Source organism: Macrobrachium nipponense, chromosome 47 (genome assembly GCF_015104395.2).
Source record: "Macrobrachium nipponense isolate FS-2020 chromosome 47, ASM1510439v2, whole genome shotgun sequence".
Classification (NCBI taxonomy): Eukaryota; Metazoa; Arthropoda; class Malacostraca; order Decapoda; family Palaemonidae; genus Macrobrachium; species Macrobrachium nipponense.
The window spans coordinates 14,819,778-14,840,614 of record NC_087222.1 but is presented as its reverse complement, the minus strand read 5'-3'; the positions used below and the strand labels follow the sequence as shown (position 1 = coordinate 14,840,614).

The 20,837-nt window shown below is 43.9% G+C and overlaps 1 protein-coding gene across 9 annotated transcripts in view; it reads left to right on the top strand.

The window, feature by feature from the left end:
* The window catches only part of LOC135204724 (gastrula zinc finger protein XlCGF7.1-like), a 136,574-nt gene that overhangs the window by 74,382 nt on the left and 41,355 nt on the right, over positions 1-20,837 (top strand). For 2 of the 9 annotated variants that reach the window (XM_064234887.1, XM_064234883.1), the window contains exon 1: positions 6,224-6,321. The exons of the other annotated variants lie outside the window; for them this stretch is intronic. The gene's annotated coding sequence lies outside the window, so the exon portion shown is untranslated. Of the gene's footprint in view, positions 1-6,223; positions 6,322-20,837 lie in introns of those variants that run through there. 9 annotated transcript variants of the gene reach the window in all.

Genomic DNA, 20,837 nt, shown 5'->3' with positions numbered 1-20,837 from the left:
ACAAAAAGATAGAATCAGAAAGGCTTCACAGAGATCTTCTTCTAAGTCAGTGAGTAGCCAGGATATTCCTCTGAATTCTGTTAATCCTGATCCTATTAACCCTGTGGTTGTTTCTCTTGCCCTCGACTCTGTATCTCCCGATCCCGATCCCGTGTCAGTATTATGAGCCGATATGGACTCGAAATCTGTCTCTTTCCTCACCACTATGCAGAAAATGGGTGAGACAGTGCAAGAAGTGGTATTTAAGTGTGATAAGTTACTTAGTGCAAGTGTAGTGGAGGAGGTGGCTGTTCGGCCCGTTCGTTCTCCTAGGTCTAGGCCCCTGTCAAACTCCCCAGATCCTGGGAGGAGGTATGCCGAAAGCTGAAGGGAGGCGAGCGGGATCTGCTCCCGAGCAGTCGCCCCCTCAAGCAATCCTGTAGCCATATCCCAGGATGCTGTCGCTCACCATTGGAAAGGTGTTGCGAGGAAGTGTTTTTCATCAAGCGACTCAAGCTCAGATGTCTCCTCTCATAGAGGTTGGCATCATAAGACCTCTAGACCGCTGAAAAGGTCTCGCGATGTTTCCCCTGCTGCGGTTCCCAAGAAGGTGGCGGCTGCTGAACCTTCCTGTAGTTTTTGGGAGGAGCCTGAAGCTTTTTCTCTGGCGGTTTCGATTTATCGCCCTTCTCTCATAGATTTGGAGAAGCCGAACACGCACACTCCTTCGGAGCCTTCCCCAGAGCCTCCTCAAGCGATAACTCCTGTGGCTCCAGACGTGTTTATGGCTCATCCTTCTACTCCTCCCGTGCCTTCTACGTCGGTGGATCCTCAACCTTCGGTGTTTGAACAGATGAATGCCAAGTTAGGCAGTATTTTGGAGCTTTTTGGCAAGTCTCTTTCGTCCCCGAATGCGCTCCCGACCGCCTTACATCTTCCGCAGACTACCGTACAGTCCTCTTCGCAGGCTCCTCTTCAGGCTCAGACTCTCCATGTGACTCCTCTTCAGGCGCCTGGTCAGACTTCTTTCCTGACTCCGTCTCTGGCGCCACGTCAGGCTCACGCTCGAGCGCCACCTCAGCCGCCAGCGCAGCCGCCAGCTCAGCCGCCAACGCAGCAGCCAGCTCAGCCGCCAACGCAGCCGCCAGCTCAGCCGCTCGGATTCGGCTCTGTACAGGCTCAGATGTCTTCGCCTGCTTTCTCGCACCCGCCTCGGGCGCATTATGGTTTGACTCCGCCGAACAGGATTCCTCTTCAGATGGAATGTTCGCCAGTTTTCGTAAAAACAAAGGAAGCTTCGGATCTGGAAGAAGAAGAAGAAGTACTTACAGAAAAAGACAAGCATTTGTCGGGGTATAAGCTTCTTTTACGATTCTTCGTGGACAACTTTGGAGATTCTTTTGCGCCTTCCGTTCCAGTTTCTCCTAGTTTGCAGTGGAAAAAGGACAGTGAGCCTGATGCCTCGTCCTCGTTCACGCGTCTCGTCCTCTCGATTTCGGCTAAGAAGGCTATCAAGAAAGTGAACGCTTGTCTTTTGGAGAAGAGGGAACAGGGGAAGAATGTCTTCTGTCTTCCCCCTTCGAGACTTTCGTCAAGGAGCCGTGTCTGGTATGACCCCGGAGAAGTTTTTTCCCTGGGTGTGACTGCCTCCGCTCAGGGAGACTTTTCTAGTCTCGTGGATTCTTCTCGTAGATCAGCCCTTAATACTGCTAAGATTTTCTTTTCGGCAAGTGAGCTGGATCATCTTTGCAAGAGTGTTTTCCGTGTGTTTGAAGTTGTTAGCTTCCTGGATTGGGCCATTGCTTCACTGGCCAGGAAAGTCAAGTCATTTAAACTTTCGGAGGAGCAGTTGAAGGATTTTGCTTCGGTACTGGATTGTATCGACAAAGGCATCTGTGATGGAGCTTCGGAACTCGCTGCCATTTTCGCCTCTGGAGTATTGAAGAAGAGACAGATTTGGTGCTCATTCTTGTCGAAAGGGGTCTCATTGAACCAGAAGTCCGCCTTGCTCTTCTCTCCTTTGGACAAGAAGCGCCTTTTTCCACAAGAGATTGTGAGCGAGATCGCTCAATCTTTAACACAGGAAGCGACCCAGGATCTTTTATCACAGTCAGTGAAGAAGCCCAGGAAGATAGCTCCGGTTCTTTCGCCTTCTCAGAGTGCTCCCTCCACGGAAGCCCCTAAACCTTTTCGAGGGAGAGCTCCGTTCGTTCGATCTTTCTCCATGTTTCGTGGGAGAGGTAGAGCCTCGTCTAAAACCACTCCCTCTTCCATCAAGAAGTAGGCCATAGTCCTCCACACAGCAGTAGGAGCCAGATTACACCTTTTCTGGCAGACCTGGTTTCATCTCGGAGCGGATCCTTGGACTGTCCAGGTCCTGAAGGAAGGATACACCATTCCATTCACCAAGCACCCCCCTCTCACAGAATTTCCTGTGAGTTTATCAGCTTACTCGGAGAACTCCGAAAAATTTGCCGCCCTACATCAAGAAGTTCTCGCCTTACTGGCAAAGAGGGCCATAGAGTTAGTGGACTCTCCTCAGGAACCAGGATTTTACAATCGCCTTTTCCTGGTAAAGAAGGCCACGGGGGGTTGTAGGCCGGTGTTGGACGTGAGCGCCCTGAACGTATTTGTCCTGAAGACAAAGTTTTCTATGGAAACGACCCAGTCGGTATTAGCAGCGCTTCATCCAGGAGACTGGATGGTTTCCATAGACCTTCAGGACGCCTATTTTCATATTCCGATTCATTCGGAATCGAGAAGATTCCTGAGATTCGTGTTTCAGGGCCGCATTTATCAGTTCAGGGCCCTCTGTTTTGGCCTGGCGACAGCTCCACAAGTGTTCACCAAAGTTCTGTCGTCAGTAGCAAAGTGGCTTCATCTGGACAGGATACGAATCTCCATGTATCTGGACGATTGGCTTCTCAGGGCAAGTTCCAGACAGAAGTGTGTGGAGGACTTACAAAAGACTTTAAGGCTGATGGACAGCCTAGGTTTGTTAGTCAACAAGGACAAGTCGTGTCTCACTCCTCAGAAGATAGTTTATTTAGGAGTGAGACTGAATTCAGTTCTTTTTCAGGCTTTTCCGTCTCGTCAAAGGATAGACTCTTGCCTGAACAAGATAGACGAATTTCTCGTCAGACAAACTTGCTTGGCGAATCAGTGGATGAGCCTTTTAGGAACCTTGGCCTCGATAGAACAATTTCTAAGTCTGGGCAGGCTCAACATGAGACCACTTCAATTTTACTTGAAACAGAAGTCGCAAAGGAAGAAGTTCCCAGACTCCTTTGCGTTCCCCATCTCGGAAGGGATCAAGCAGGACCTCCTTTGGTGGAAATCAGAAGGAAGGCTAGAGGAAGGCTTGGCTCTAAGCCAGTTGAGCCCCAACCTTACGCTCTTGTCAGACGCTTCGGACAAAGGGTGGGGAGCTACTTTGGGGAAAAAGGAAGTGTCGGGACTGGCAGATTCATCAGAGAAGCTGGCACATAAATCTGAAAGAGTTAAAGGCGGTTCATTTGGCTCTTATGCACTTCCAGACAAAGGTAAGAGGGAAAGTAGTGCTGGTTCAAGCAGACAACACCACGGCTCTCTCTTACATAAAAAAACAGGTGGGGACACACTCGTTCTCTCTGTGCGAGGCAGCGAGAGACCTACTCATTTGGGCGAAGAGAACAAGGTTGTCTTGAGCACAAGATTTACTCAAGGCTCGAAGAATGTAAAGGCAGACATTCTCAGCAGGAGAGAACAAGTCCTCTCCACAGAGTGGACTCTACATCCTCAAATATGCAAGAAACTTTGGGGGTTTGGGGATTTGGGGATGTCCTCAGTTGGATCTCTTTGCCACGAACACGACAGCTTGTCTACCACTGTATTGCTCCCCAGTTCTGACAAAGTTCAGAAGTAATCAGAACGTCAGGATGACTCTGATAGCCCCCTTTTGGCTGGCCAGGGAATGGTTTCCGGACCTACTACAGCTGTTGACAGACTTTCCAAGAGAGTTACCGTTAAGGAACGATCTACTCAGACAGCCCCATTTTCTGAGGTTTCATCACAACTTGTCCGCTCTTTGACTAGTCGCCTTCAGACTGTCGAGCATCTCCTCAGAAAGAGAGGATTTTCAAAGAGAGCTTCAAGGGCTATTGCTAGACCCAGAAGAGAATCCTCAGATCGAGTGTACCAAGCTAAGTGGGTCCAATTCAGAGCTTGGTGCAAAGAAGAAGGAATTTCGTCTTCTAAGACCTCTATAGCTCAGTTAGCTAACTTCCTTCTTTTTCTTTGTGAGAATAAGAAGCTTTCTACCCAGACGATTAGGGGTTATAGGGCTATGTTGTCTTCTGTGTTCAGACATCGAGGATTAGACATTTCTAATAATCAAGACCTCTCAGACCTGATTCGTTCCTTTGATACGACCAAGAATGGTAGCTTGGAACCTGGATGTAGTTCTCAAATGGCTGATGTCCGATAGATTCGAACCGATCTCCTCTAGTTCTTTTAGAGATCTGACTAGGAAAACTCTTTTTCTTTGTGCTTTAGCATCAGCTAGAAGAATCAGTGAGCTACATGCTATTGATAAGAGAGTCGGATTTGCTAAGGGTAATGCCATTTGCTCATCAATGCTGCGTTTTTTGGCTAAGAATGAAAATCCCTCCCATCCTTGGCCTCGTTCTTTCTCTATAAAGAACATTTCGTAGACATTATGTGCAAAGGACCAAAGGTATAAGAGGTAAGAGTGATAACCTGTGGTGTTCAGTGAAAGATCCTTCTCGTCCTCTTTCTAAAAATGCGCTCTCCTTCTTTTTAAGGAATTTGATTTCTGAAGCACACGGACAATGTCAGGACTCAGATATCAAAGTGTTTAGAGTCAAAGCTCATGAAATTAGAGCAGTGTCTACGTCTATGGCGTTTAGACGTAATCTGTCTTTAAAAGACATTATTAAATCTACATATTGGAGAAGCAATTCTGTCTTTGCATCTCATTATCTGACAGATTTGCAAACCACATATGAAAATTGCAGTACATTTGGGGCCATTCATTGTGACTGACACGGTATTGGGTGAGGGAGAGAAGGATGTATCCCATCCTCACTAACTTTTCTCCTTGATTATGGTTTTTTAGTTTTAAGGTTGTCTGAAGATACAGCGAGTTTTTTGAGTATCTTTCAGTCTTTTAATGTCTTGGTGTATTTCTTTACCGGGTGTGGTGATCCCTCATTTTTCATTGTGTTTTTTGGTGCTTTGTACTGCGCCCTGAGCAAGGGCATTATAGTCTTGTTCGTTATGGTCATATCCTCAACGGCAAGTACTTATTATTGTGTCCGGCACACAGATCCATATATCCTGTCGGTACAATAAAGGCCAGCAGACTACAGAAGCAGTAACCACTGAGTCAGCGGTCTTTAAAGGTAAGGAACCTATATCTTCGGATAATTCCAACAGTTGTTATTTTAGCTGCCATTGTCCCACCACCTAAATGTGTCAATCAGCTAGATGTAACCACCGGGTAAGTTATATAAGTGAAAATGACATTTTAATAATAATATAAAGTTTCACTTATACTTACCCGGTGGTTACATAACGAAGCCCGCCCTCCTCCCCTCATATGGACAGGTAGGCATGAAACTTCTGACTTATTGCTGGAATGGTTCCTGGTACCCGGTAGAGGGCGGGAGTAGAGGGATCACCTGTCAAACCATTAGCGCTACCGCGAATTTCAAATTCTGCCGTGACGTCAGGAGACGACAGCTAGATGTAACCACTGGGTAAGTATAAGTGAAACTTTATATTATTATAAAAATGTCATTTTTATTGTGCTGATTACAACTGCAATCTTGAGTAAGATGGTGGCTTGGCTGTGGTTACGAATGGCAAGTCATGCGGTTGCCGCCATATTAGATTTCAAAACTGCCTTGAAAACATATTTTACGAAGAGCTCACATGTTTATTTTAGTTCGTATGGGGCTTTCATATATCACATTATGTTGACGAAACTTCAATCTTTTGAATGCTATGCTTAAAGATGTAATTGTATTCTTGTTTTGCCAATTAAATATCGAGTGAATAAGGCTGAGCCACGCTATGATGATGGCTCCACTGCGGTATTTCCCCCTAACCCTATAGCTTAGGCTAGGCTATAGCCCCATTTTTTAGGTTATTTTTTCAATTGACCAAAAGACGAGTAGAGGAGGATTTATGCTACGAAATAACTGGTGCAAATTGTGTCTTTCACCAGTGTTTGTCTTTTACTTTTATAGGCATTCACCTACTTACAATGGGGTTAGGTTCCAAAAAACCCATCGTTTGTCGGAGAAATCATATCTCGAATATAGCCTAACCTACACTGCGGTAAGTTTCATCCTTACTTATATGGTAGCCTAGCCCACACTACACAGTATACTCTATACACATGTGGTATAGTAATTATTTTAATCAGCTAATTCTCTACATTCAATGCAGTTTGACTTAAGATAATTCAGTACAATGAGAAATTGAATAACACTTACAAGAGTAAGCCTAGCATAAACTATGGTATATTGTATACATATACAGTAGCCTAGCCTACAGTATATCATATACTACACGTATGGAATAGTAATTATATCAGCTAATTTTGGATGTTCATTGCATTCTGACACGATAATTCGGTGCAAAAAGAAATTGAACTTGAAATGAGAATCTGATCATATGATAATTCAATATAAAATTGAACACGAATCAGATTCAGTCTGACATTGTCATAATTGAATGGTGTAAGGCTGTTGATGGTTACATATTATGAAATACAAACGTAACAAATATCTATCTTTTCCATGAATCTTTTAAAAAGTCATATATTCCTTCACTGTATCCAGTAATATTGTATGTATTCTCTTATTATTGTATTAATTATAGAATACTAACATAGTGGTCATTGTCTTGGTTTGGCAATCTGCTGTACTTGACTCAATTCTGAGTGAATTTTCTTGCTTTTAGTTAGCATAAATTAATATCTAGATACTTTACTTATATGGGACAAGGTCATTTTTCGTTATACAATGTGTTTTCAAGTTGAAATATAATTTGAATACATCTCGTGAACTAAATTATTTTCTCCGTAATAGATTGCGTTGGGGACATGTTTTTTGTGTAAAAAAATTGATTCAGTTCGCTATTTTCGTTTGATTCCATTGTGATACAAGCTTTACATTCCTTATCTTTTATTAGCGTAAGAACAATAGTAAAATATGTTTTTTCATGCCAGGTAGTTTTAATTAAAATAGTTCTCCATCAATTTTATCTATAGTTGTGTTTAATGGCATATCAAAGTTTACGGGAGTTTAGTCCTTGTTGCTGATGCACGATAATAGTCATTAGCAGCTTGAACACTGTTTTCTCAGCTTAAGCTACAACTTTCAGTTTAAATTTACCAGTGCATATTACCTTCCAATCTTTTAACAATAGGGAATAAAGTTATTACATAGAAATATATCAGTCCTATTCTACATAACATCATATATAACATAACTGCGGTAATTGTTTACTATTGCACGATGGTTGAGATACAAGCAGGACGGATTTTGTGATCCGATTCGGTTACACTTTGCTGAAAAGTTGTATCTCGTTCAGTTGTTCATGGCTGTACACGTTTATGTAACGAATATAATGTTAAAACTACTTTTATCATTCTCTTTTACTATTTTTAACTTACTTATTTAGAAGATGGGATAAAGACCCTGCCTGAGGGGGTATCAACCCGATATGCATTTATCTTTATGCTTCACCTACTGCATGGTAGTTCTACAAATTTTTAATGTTAGATTTCATAAACTTGCTGGTAAATCTTGGCCTAGAATAAGAGAGAGAGAAAAAAAATTCTCCTTTTTCAGACTGCTAACATTTGCTCCATGTCTTTATTTATCATATCTTCTAGGTAAATGAGTTAAAAAATTAAAGGAGAATGATAAACGTATTGTTAGTAACGTCATACAGTGTTCCCCCCATATTTGTGGGGTATGGGTACCAGACTCCCCGCAAATAGCTAGAACCTGTGAATAGTTGAAACCCTTATAAAAATGCTTAAAACTGCTTATTTTGTTAGTTAAAACTCAAGAAAAACTCTAAAAATGGTTATACAGGTAGTTGGCAACTTACGACTGCAATTAGTTCCGACCAACTGGTCGTAAATCAATTTGGACGTAAGTTGGCCCACGTTAATTTACCATAAGAATATTTTACTAGCCTAGCCTACACTACACAGCATACTTTATACATGTATGACATAGTAATTATTAATTTCAGCTAATTCTCTAGGTTCAATGCACATTGGCTTATGATAATTCAGTACATAGAGAAATTGAATAACATTTAAGTTAGCTTCGTGTATACGATGATGTTTTCATGGTACATATATCGTATATATACAAATAGAGTAACCTATCCTAGCCTACAGTATACTGTATAATACATATACGATATAATTTAGTAATTTATTAATACAGTTGAATCTCTTAAAACCGGCATTCTATGGTCCAGAAACTCCCTGTTGTTTGGCTTGATTTTAAATCAGCAGCCATTAGATCATTCTGCCGCCACCAGTGACGCGTCACATTTTATTTACAACTTCAAGGCAGCAAAAATTATGCCATATACCCTTTGTTAGTAATGTGAATATGCGAAGTCAAATATGTTTTTTATATGAACCTTGGAACAATAAATATATATTTTATAAATATTCCGCTTGAGAAGGCTCAACCAAGCTAAACCTTTTAACTTTTAAACAAAACAATGAGACATTTGTCAAGCACAAATTCCTTACTCTGTATGTGCTTGAGAGACCATTTTGATAATTTCTTTTATGTAACTGTGTATTTACCTATTCGATATGCCTCCCATGAGATTATACAGTGGTACCTCGAGATACGAAATTAATCCGTTCCGAGGCGGCCTTCGTATCATGAGTTTTTCGTATCTTGAACTGCATTTTACATGTAAAATGGCTAATCCGTTCCAAGCCCTCCAAAAACACCCCAGTAAATTTCATAATAAAATAAAAGAGCTAAAATTATTGACCTATAAAACAATGAAATACTACAACAATTTGGACCATTCAATACCTAACTTAATATGTACTAGTAGTACTAACATGTATGTACCTGTAATTAAAGTGTATTAGTGTACATGGTATACAAGAAATACTGTATGTACATACGGACGTATGTAGTAAAATGTGGAAGCTTACCTTTCAAGTGAGGCTATCTCTGAAAGTGGTGACAGAGGAGGAGGTCAAACGGCAGAAAACTTCTTATAGTATGTACACTTAACTTTATGAAACACAAAAAAATGTCAGGAAAACATAAACTAAACTTTACAAAACACATTAACAAAACTGTAACACTTAACTTTACAAAAAACTTAAAATTAAATTTTTTTTTTCTTTTTTGATTTTTACATTATTTTTTTACTTTTATACTTTAATTTTTTTTTTTTTTTTTTTTTTTTTTTTTTGTTTTTACCACTTGAACTTTCTGTTATTTCGTAGTATCACTTGGTTCTTCCTTTTTGCTTACTCCTACTAAAGGCCTCTTTAAGAAATAACTATCCAAGGAAGATTGCTTCTGCCTACTTTTCACAATGTTCCTGAATCGAATCAGGCAAACGTCATCAAACTGTGCAAGCACACGGCCTGTGTAAGCCTTTTCGGGTGTCTCTTTTCTACGAATTATTGCACCTTATGAAAAGCAGCTAGAGAATTCTTAATTTCTGCCTTTGTCATAGAGTTGTCGTCCTCCTCCTCGCCGCTGCTAGAGAACTCTTCTTGAACGACGTTATGTTGCATGGCCTCCAACTCCTTCAGGTCATCCATTGTAAGCTCCTCTTGATGCTCCTCGAGAAGGTCATTGATGTCGTCCTCGTCGACGACCAGCCCCATGGACTTGCCGAGTGCAACGATCTCGTCAAGATCTGGTTGCGAAACAGTTTCAGGATCGTCAACTGTTCCTGAATCTGCAGCACCAGCTTCGCCCACGTCGAATCCCTCAAAGTCTCGAGCAGATACGGCATCAGGCCAGAGTTTCCTCAACAAAGAATTCAAGGTTCGCCTTGAAACCTCCTGCCAAGCTTGGTCGATGAGTCGGATGCATATCACAACATCGAAATGCTCCTTCCAAAATTCACACAAGGTGAGGTTTGTGGTATTGGTGATGTCGAAACATCTCTTCAAAAGATGTTTCATATACAGCTTCTTGAAGTTCGATATCACTTGTTGGTCCATGGGCTGGAGGAGAGGGGTGGTGTTAGGCGGAAGATAAAGAACCTTGATAAACGAATACTCCGCTAGGATATCTTCCTCTAGGCCAGGAGGGTGAGCAGGGGCATTGTCCAACACCAGCAGACATTTCAGAGGGAGGCACTTCTCTTCCAAGAATTTCTTCACTGTCGGGCTGAAACACAGATTTGCCCATTCGGTGAACAAAAGTCTCGTTACCCAGGCTTTCGCATTAGCCCTCCACATCACTGGAAGCTTCTCCTTAAGCACTTTGCGGGCCTTAAAGGCTCGAGGAGTCTCTGAATGATAGACAAGTAGGGTCTTCACCTTGCAATCCCCACTGGCGTTTGAACAAAGTGCGAGCGTAAGCCTGTCTTTCATAGGCTTATGCCCGGGTAGCTTCTTCTCTTCCTGCATGATGTACGTCCGACGAGGCATTTTTTTCCAAAAAAGGCCAGTCTTATCACAGTTGAAGACTTGCTGAGAACTGTAGCCTTCGTTGATCGTCATCTCGTCGACCGTCTTAATAAAGGCTTCGGCCGCTTTCGTGTCCGAGCTGGCCGCCTCCCCATGTCGCACCACCGAATGGATGCCAGTCTGTTTACTGAATTTTTCGAACCACCCATGAGAAGCATTGAACTCTGGGGTTGGCGTCGATGTCCCTTCTCCATCGTCTTCGACCTGGGCAATCAAATTGACGAAAATAGCGCTGTCCTTGTGGCAGATTGCCGTCTCCGTTATCGTATCACCCACAATTTCTTTGTCTTTTATCTAGACAAGAAGCAGCCTTTCCATCTCATCGTGCATGTGGCTCCTCTTGCTAGACAAAATAGTAACACCCTTGGAAGGTGTAACTGCTTTAATGGCTTTCTTCTGCTTAAGGATGGTGCCTATTGTCGACGGATTTCTGCCGTATTCCTTTGCGATCACACTCAATCGCATACCAGCTTCATATTTTTTAATTATCTCCATCTTCGTCTCCAAAGAAAGCATCCTCTTCTTTCCATGAACTTCAACTTTCTTGGGACCCATGACTACGTATATACTGTACGTAATTATGTTATGTAGTATACGTATGTAGTAAAGTTCTCACACAACACAATAAAGTACTAGTTCTACAACGAAATCACTAACGAATTTACGTTAATAAACGAAATCGTATAGAACGAATGAATTCCGCGTGCTTACGATACCGATGATGCCGCAAAGTGACCAAAGAAGCACGCCGCTACGTAGATGCACGATGGGAGAGATGCTGACCAACAGGAGAGAAGGATCTTATGGCGGTGACTAGCATCAGGAACCAATGGGAGAGCGGGAGGATGGTGGCGAGTCTACTCAGTTGGCGGCGCGCAGTTTTAAAATTGTCATCGGTGGTCCAGGCGAATCTCAGACTTTACAGCAACAACCTTTCGTATCTTGAACAATTTTCGTATGTAACGCCGCAAAAATCTTTGTACTTGCTTTCGTATCTCGAGTTTTTCGTAAGTTGAGCCTTTCGTATCTCGAGGTACCACTGTATGATGCTAGAGGCAAGAAGTGCAAGCATAAATCTTTATCCATGGTAGAAAATCTTTATTTCATTAGCAAATAGTTTACTGTTAATTTTGTTCATGAGACTTACCTGTCAGATATATATATATAGCTGTATTCTCTGAAATCCGACAGAATTTCAAAACTTACGACACACATAGTGGGAGGCCAGGTGGTTAGTACCCATTCCCGCCGCTGGGAGGCGGGTATCAGGAACCATTCCCATTTTCTATTCAGATTTTCTCTGTCGCCGGTACTGTCAACACCTGTTTTCAGTACCTCGGCCTTTGGATTTTGTAAACTTCGTTGTCACATAAGTATCCTGATTGTCTTTTGGTTTTTGACTTTGGATTTGTGGCTAGGCACACGCTATTGTGAATGGCTTAGGATTTTGGCTTTGATTTTTCCTTGAACTAAGATGTCTGGTTCTAGTTCTGCTAGTGTCAGAGTATGTTGTATGGAAGAGTGTAAGGTGAGGCTACCGAAAGCTTCGGTAGATCCTCACACTGTATGCACGAGTTGTAGGGGCCATGTGTGTTTAATAAATGACCGATGTAAGGAGTGTGAAAGTTTGTCTGATTCAGGTTGGAAGACGTATGATGCCCATGTACGTAAGTTAGAGCATGACAGGATCAGGAGGTCTTCCTCCAGGAGTGTATCAGGCAGTAGACGTCAGGGCAGTAATATTTCTCCTGCTAACCCTCCAGTAGACTTTGCTTCTCCTAACCCTGTGGTGTTGCCTTCGGGCCCTGAGATTGTGTCTGTGGAGGGTAATGCTTTTCTGTGATTTTGGATTCTCTCCGTAATCTGGAATCCAAAGTGCTCTCCAAGGAAACTAGTGCAGTGAAGTGCACTGATAGTGCCCCTAGTGTTGTGGAGGGGGCGTCAGATCGGCCCCATAATGCCTCTAGGCCTGGACCTCTGTCAGACTCCCAGGAATCAAGGGAGTGGGCATGTTGAAAGCTGAAGGAGGGTTACGGGGGCTCCCCACCGATCTGGCGTCCCTTCGGCAGGACCTGTTGACGCTTCCCAGGCTGCCAAGGAGCGTGCTCGTGCACGTATCCTGAAGGACTGCTTCTCGTCCTCCGAAGCGTCCCCCCCGCGCAAGGGGTGGAGCTCTCGGAAGGACTCTCGCCCCTTGAAGAGAAGCTTCAGAGAGGAGGACACCTCACGTCCTTTTTCTCCAGATGTTTTGCGGTCTTCTCTGGACTTTGACGCTTTTCCACCGCAGAAGAGGACCAGGACATCATCCGAGGATGACGCTGTTGAGCGCCCCAGTCACTACAGGGAGAGAGCTGTTGCTGTTCCTGTGAGAAGGAAGAAGGCATCCCCTCGCCCCTCGTCTTCTCACAGGATCAGCCCTTCCCCTGAGAGGGAGTCTTCTCCTACCAAGAAGATGCTCCTTTCTATGCAGCAACAATTAGCTTCGTTGCTGGCGGAGAGAAAGGCAGAGCCGCGTCGTCGTAGGAAGGATGCCAGTCTGCCTATCAAGAGGTCCAGGCAGTCCCCCTCGCATCCTCCTCGCTCGTCTCTTTCACCTGTTTCGTTGCCCTCTGGATTTCGTTTCACTCCCCAGTGTTTGTCTAGAGGGCGCGATAAGCGTCTCCCCAAACTCTCGTCTGTCGAGAGGAAGAACCTTTACGCTCATCGCAGCAGGGATCATCTTCCTTCTCGCCAAGACGCTCCTCTCACGTCCCTTCGTGACGCTCCGTATGCTGCTAAGCATGATGCTCGGTCTGCTGCGAGGCAGGACCCTCCTCAAGCTGCTAAGCTTGACGCTTCTCAAGCTGCTACTTCTCGCCAAAGGGTTCATCAAGACGCTCGTCAGGACGCCTGTCAGGACGCCCGTCGGACTGCTCGTCAGGACGCCCAGCTGGACGCTTTTCAGGACGCTCGTACGGACGCTCGTCGGGACACTTGTTTGGACACTTGCCGACGCCTGGACGCTCATCAGGATGCTCATGAGGACGCTCACCGACATCAGGACGCTTGTCAAGATGCTCGTCAAGACGCTCGTCAAGACGCTCATCAAGATGTTGCCTTCGCAGTTCTGCCAGACACTTCAGAGGCTGTTGTGGAAGACGTCCAGCCTTGTGCAGAGAGTTCTTCTTCGAAGCGTAGATCTCTCTTGAGAGTTGGGTCTAAAGGTCTTAGACCTCTCCATTGTGTGGATTCGTCTGTTGCTCCCGTAGAAGAGGGAGAAGTAAGCAGTTCGACGGAGGCAGTAGATGAAGAGCAGCCTTTGACATCATCTTCTTCAGACTACCAGGTCTTGGCCCGACTTCTTCGTACTTCGTTTGAAGACAAGTTTCAACCCTCGGCCCCTTGCTCTCCTCCTTCACAGTTATCCTCTTCCAAATCCAGTAAAACGCCGGGATTTTTTAAAATGAAGACTTCCCTTTCAATGAAAAGAGCCTTCAAGAAGGTCCATGACTGGATGGATTCGAGAAAGGCCCAAGGCAAGACTTCCTTTGCCCTGCCTCCGTCGAGACTCAATGGCAAAGCAGGGATGTGCTATGAGACAGGAGAGGACGTTGGGTTGAGGGTCCCTTCCTCTGTCCAAGGCGACTTTGCAAGCTTAGTTGACGCTCCAAGGAGGTCTCTCCTTTCATTTGGACGATGGAAGTCTTTAACTTTTTGGACTGGTGTTTGGGAATCCTGGATGTTCAGTCACACAGTCCGGACTCGATTAGTCTGGGGGAACTGTCCAGCGTGTTAGTGTGTATGGACAAGGCCGTATGGGGTGGTTCGGAGGAGCTGGCTTCTTCGCACTTTTGTACAGGGCTCTTGAAAAAGAGCTTTGTACTGCAACTTTACCGCGAAGTCTGTTTCTCCCTCTCAGAGGGCAGAGTTGCTGTTCGCTCCTCTTTCGACCCATCTTTTCCCCCAGTCTTTGATCAAAGATCTAGCTGTCAGCCTGCAGGAGAAGGCTACAGAAGATCATCTGGCCCAGTCTTCCAGACGTCCGGCAGTCCCTTCGACTTCTACGCTAGGGCAAGCTTCCAAGAAGCAGAAGCCCTTTCGAGGGGGAGCTTCCTCGAGATCGTCTCCTCGAGGAAGAGGTCTTCCCAGAGGCAGAGCCCCTTCCAAGATCAGGGGTAAAAAGTGAGACGTCAGTCCTTCAGACACCAGTCAGAGCCAGGCTTCGTTTATTTGCAAGAGCCTGGAGAGAGAAAGAGACGGACAGCTGGTCCCTCGATGTCATCAAGCGAGGATACAAGATCCCTTTCATCAAACTGCCTCCGCTGTGCACAACACCCAGGGATCTGTCACCCTCTTACCATCGGGAGAAGCAGCAGATTCTGTACGATCTGCTCGAGCAAATGCTTGAAAAGAGGGCTGTGGAACAGGTCCTAGATCTGAAATCCCCAGGCTTCTACAACAGGTTGTTCCTGGTGCCGAAACAGTCGGGAGTATGGCGACCAGTATTAGATGTCAGCAGATTGAACCTGTTTGTGGAAAAGCAGAAGTTCAAATGGAAACGCTGCAGTCAGTTCTAGGAGCCTTAAGACCAGGCGACTGGATGGTGTCCTTAGACCTTCAGGACGCTTATTTTCATGTTCCTATCCATCCTAAGTTGATGAAGTACCTGCTGTTTGTCCTGAAGGGGAAAGTTTTTCAATTCAGGGCTCTTTGCTTCGGGTTGAGCATGGCCCCGATGATCTTCACGATTTTAATGAAGAATGTGGCGAGATGGCTTCATCTTGCAAACATAAGAATCTCTCTATATTTAGACAATTGGCTTATTCGAGCCTCTTCGAAGGCAAAGTGTCTGAAGGACCTTCACACGACGTTGGATTTGGCAAAGTCCCTGGGACTTCTGGTAAACTTCGAAAAGTCCCATCTGACCCCAATGCAGTCCATTGTGTAACTGGGGATTCAGATGGATTCAGTGGCTTTTCGAGCTTTTCCGTCCCATGGACGTCAGCAGCAAGGCTTAGACAAAGTGTCAGCCTTCCTGGGGAAGGAAACATGCTCGGTGAGGGAATGGATGAGTCTGCTGGGGACCATTTCCTCGCTGGAGAAGTTTGTTTCCCTGGGGAGACTGCACCTCAGACCTCTCCAGTTTTTCCTGGCGGAAAACTGGGAAGACAAGGAGGATCTGGATGCGATCTTGAGGATCCCGGAGAAAGTAAAAGCTCACCTAAGGTGGTGGCTCGACCCCATAAAGTTGTCAGAGGGGTTTTCTCTCAAGCTTCAGAGCCCCGACCTAGTGTTGTTTTCCGACCCGTCCACCTCGGGATGGGGAGCAACACTAGGGGGGGGAGGAAGTGTCAGGCACCTGGAGGGGAACAGGTGTCCTGGCACATAAATCTCAAAGAGTTGGCGGCCATTCATTTGGCTCTCCAGTTCTTCGAGGACCAAGTCTCAAACCGAGTAGTCCAGATCAACTCGGACAATACCACAGCTCTGGCTTACCTCAGGAAACAGGGAGGAACGCACTCTCGGTCCCTGTTCGGTCTAGCGAGAGAGATCCTGTTGTGGGCACAAGCACGGGACGTAACGATCCTTACGAGGTTCGTGGCAGGTGTCGAGAGCATCCGTGCAGATCTTCTCAGTCGGCAAGATCAACTGCTGCCGACCGAATGGACTCTTCACCAGGAGGTATGCCAGGAGCTGTGGAGATTATGGGGACGTCCACTAGTAGACCTATTCGCTACATCGAGGACAAAGAGACTTCCGCTATACTGCTCTCCTGTTCTCGATCCAGGAGCAGTAGCGATAGATGCCCTTCTCTGGGATTGGACAGGGATGGACCTTTATGCCTTTCCCCCGTTCAAGATCTTGGGAGAAGTCATAAGGAAGTTTGCAGCGTCGGAAGGGACGAGAATGACTTTGATCGCCCCACTTTGGCCGGCAAAAGAATGGTTCACAGAGGTCATGACCTTCTTAGTAGACTTCCCAAGGACGCTACCATTGAGGATAAATCTACTTCGAGAGGTACCCAGCAAAATCAAAAATCCCTCCCCCGCTCTGAGGTCTGACTGAGTTCAGACTATCAAAAGGTTGGCCAGAGCGAGAGGTTTTTCAAACCAGTTCCAAGAGCTATTGCCAATGCAAGGAGAGCTTCCTCTCTTGCAGTGTATCAATCGAAGTGGGGCGCTTTCAGGAGTTGGTGTAGAAAGAAGGGCATTTCCTCTACCACGACCTCTGTGAACCAAATAGCAGACTTCCTCCTTTATCTAAGGAATGATTTAAAGCTCGCAGTCCCGACAATAAAAGGCTACAGGAGTGTGTTGTCGGCAGTCTTTAGACACAGAGGCCTGGACTTAGCTAATGACAAGGATCTTTACGATCTCTTAAGATCCTTTGAGACCACGAAGGTGGCTCAGCCTAAGCTGCCTTCCTGGAACTTGGACGTGGTCTTGAAGTTCCTGACGTCCAGTCCGTTCGAACCTCTCCATACTGCATCTTTGAGGGACGTTACCAGAAAGGCTGTTTTCCTAACTGCTCTGGCGACGGCGAAGAGAGTTAGTGAAATTCAAGCCATCTGCAAGCATGTTGGCTTTAAAGGGCATAATGCCGTTTGTTTCATTGAGCCCAACGTTTCTAGCCAAAAATGAAAACCCCGTCCAAACCCTTGGCCCAAGACTTTTGAGATCAAGGGGATGGCTGAAATTATTGGACAAGAGCCAGAGAGAGTCCTGTGCCCTGTCAGGGCTCTCAAATTTTATTCGCGGAAGACGAAGGAATGTCGAGGTCCTTCAAACAACTTGTGGTGTTCGGTAAGAAGGCCAGACTTGCCGATGTCTAAGAATGCTCTGGCGTTCTTCTTGAGAGACACCATCAAGGAGGCTCATTCATCTTGTAAAGACAGTGACCTGAAACTGTTGAAAGTGAATGCTCACGAAGTGAGAGCTATCGCAACCTCGGTAGCTTTCCAAAAGAATATGGCACTCAGTGACTTAGGAGTTTTTAATTTTATTGTGTTTATGGTTGTTGGGTCGGCCGCCTGAGTCGGACTTCCCAGTCTTTAGCTTAAGATAGACTACCTTAACTTTTGCTAGGTTTGGTCAGGTGGTGGTTTTTTGCTTCATTGCCCTCATAGTATGGTCAAATGGTCTAGTCACATTGTGGTCACGCCCCCGTTGACAGATCATCTAGAACTCACCAGCTATACAGGTCACTACCTTGCTGGAGACTCTAGTAAAGCAGAAGCAGACTTGGGTGACAGTAATCACGAAGTCAGCTATGCTAACAGGTAAGGAACCAAGATGTCAATCATCTACATGTATTTGTTTCCTAAATCCTATTCTGTCTCTGCCCACCTCCAAGGTGGGATTCAGCTATATATATATATCTGACAGGTAAGTCTTATGAACAAAATGATATTGTTATGATACAATAAAGTTTATTCATACTTTCCTGGCAGATATATATAATCAAAGTGCCCACCCAACTCCCCTCAGGAGACAGTGGCACTAGAAAATCTGAATAGAAAACGGGAATGGTTCCTGATACCCGCCTCCCAGCGGCAGGAATGGGTACTAACCACCTGGCCAACCACTGCGTGTGTCGTAAGTTTTAAAATTCTGTCGGACTTCAGAGAATACAGCTATATATATATCTGCCAGGTAAGTATGAACAAACTTTATTGTATCATAACAATATAATTTTCCTCAATAGATGGCGTTGGTGTGCTTTGTTTAGTTTGACAGCGACAGCGACATTCAAATGCACAGTTATTACCGAAATTCATTCATTATTTTTTTCATCTCTTTATCCTCTACAATAAAAATTAATTAAGAAACTAATAGCGATAATTATGAAGCTATGAAATTTTGGATGTTCAATGCATTCTGACTATGATATATAAGTTAAAAAAAAAATGGACATGAAACAGGAATCAGATTCGGACCGACATCGGCATACCTAATTGAGCGATGTCAGGCTGCTGACGGCTACGTATATTTATGAATTAAAAACTTAATGAATATGCATCTTTTCCATGAATCTTTTAAACAGTTGTACATTATTGTATCCAATAACATTGTATGTATTCTCATATTATTCTATCATAAAATATTAACAAAACAGTCAATGTTTTGGTTTGGAAATCAGCTGATGGCGAATATGAGTTTAGTTCGCTGTGTTTACGTGTTATTTCGCCGTATTTAATGCAATTCAGAGCGAATTGCCTTGTTTGTAGTTAGCATAAAATATCTAGATACTTTACTTATATGAGACAAGGTAATTTGTCATTATACAACATGTTTTTAAGTCGAAATATGAATTTAATACGTCTCGTTAACTGAATTATTTTTTTCATTAACAGATTGCATTGTGGGTATGTTTATTGTGTAAAATATTACGTGATTCCATTCAGTATTTTCACTTGAGTTCTTCGTAGTACGAGCTTTACTGTTAATTATGTTACTTATCTTTTATTGGCATGAAAACAACAGTAAATTGTGTTCTTTCAAGATCTGAAGTTTTAATTAAAATTATTCTCTCTCAATTTTATCTACAGTTGTGTTTGATGGTATAAGTTTACTGGAGTTATATCCTTGTTGTCGATGCATGATAATAGTCATTAGCAGCGCAAAAAGTGAGCTGTGTGTGTGGAGAGGCGGGAGCAGGGGAAAAACTGTCGTATGTTCAGCGGGACACCATTCTTTCTTGCTCGAGCCACTTCCCAGTTGTTTTAGTTGTGGGTGGTCGTAAAGTCGATCAGTCATAACTCGCATAGGTCGTAAGTCAACAACTAGCTGTACCTTTTTTTTTGATTAGTTTTATCACAAAAAGTGTATTTTATGGTGAAATTGCTAAAACAACCCAGGAATTTGTGGATATTTCTCAGAAAAATACCTCGAATAATGGGAGTATATGTTTCAGAGAGCTATCTGTGAATACGTGAGTCTGCGAATCCGGAGTCTGTGAATACGGCGGGTTGACTGTAATCGTTGCTTAAATGCTACAGCCATAAACAACTGAATGAAAACAGTTGCTTTGCTACAACATCCGACCAAATCTGGTAATAACAATGTATTGCTTGCATTTCAACTATTATTTTATAGTAAAAAATTACTGTAGATTTGTTACAAATGACGTTGATTAAGTAGAGCAAATATTTTTACATTATATATACCTTTATTTGATATCAAGAAATTATTGGCAAGGGAACATAGTACTGTTAAATTTAAGACGCAGTTGCAGCAGAAGCTGATGAAAAAAAATGTTCACACTGCTATTGACTATAAATTATCGTCCATCAGGAACATGGATGAAAGTCGACTGCAAATAATAGTGGAGAAAAAAGTGATTTAAAAAATACTGGTCATGAGAGAAGACATTTTGCTGTTGTTTTCATGCCAATTAAAAATAATTATGCAAATCTCATATTATTATGAAATGGAATCTGTGAATTTTATTGCATACATACCGAAAAATTATACAGCTGTAGCTTCGCTACATGGCAGACAAAAGATTCAAACTTTCGTAGTAGTGCCGCCATCTCTGATGTAGGTGATGTCATCTCCCACCAGTCGAGGGAGGAACAGGTACAACAGACCAGGTGTAGTCAGTTCATTCTCTGCCGGTTTCTGGTTAACTTCAGTGGTTAGTCCAGACATTTTCTCAATCACTGGATGGTTTTTGACTGTCGTATTTTGGTGAAGCACTCAACTTCGTGTTTTTGCCAGTTGTTTGCTTTCATTTTAGTTAGCTTAACTGCATTTAGTTGTGGCATTCAGATCGTCATGTCAGATTCTAGCCCGTCAGGTGTTAGGTTTTGTGCCGGAGGGTGCAAGGTTAAGCCTATTTACGATCCACACTCAAAGTGCATTAAATGTAGAGGTATTGGGTCTGAGTGTACCCATGAATCGGCTAGTGACAAATGTAAAAGATTTGTAGTGACAATCAGGGAAGGGTTTTCTAGCACATTCTCATAAACTAGTAAAGGATAGGACGAGGAAGGCAGCTCTAAGAGCGTAGCCTCTTCTGCATTGTCCGCAGATCCAGTTTGTCCTATCTCTCCTTCTCCTCCTCCTCAAGCCATGTTTCAAATCTTGAGTCCTCCTTCTACTCCTTTAACTCCTTTACCAGCTTCCTGTGTAGTTTCTCCCTACGCTATTGCCAGCCTCGA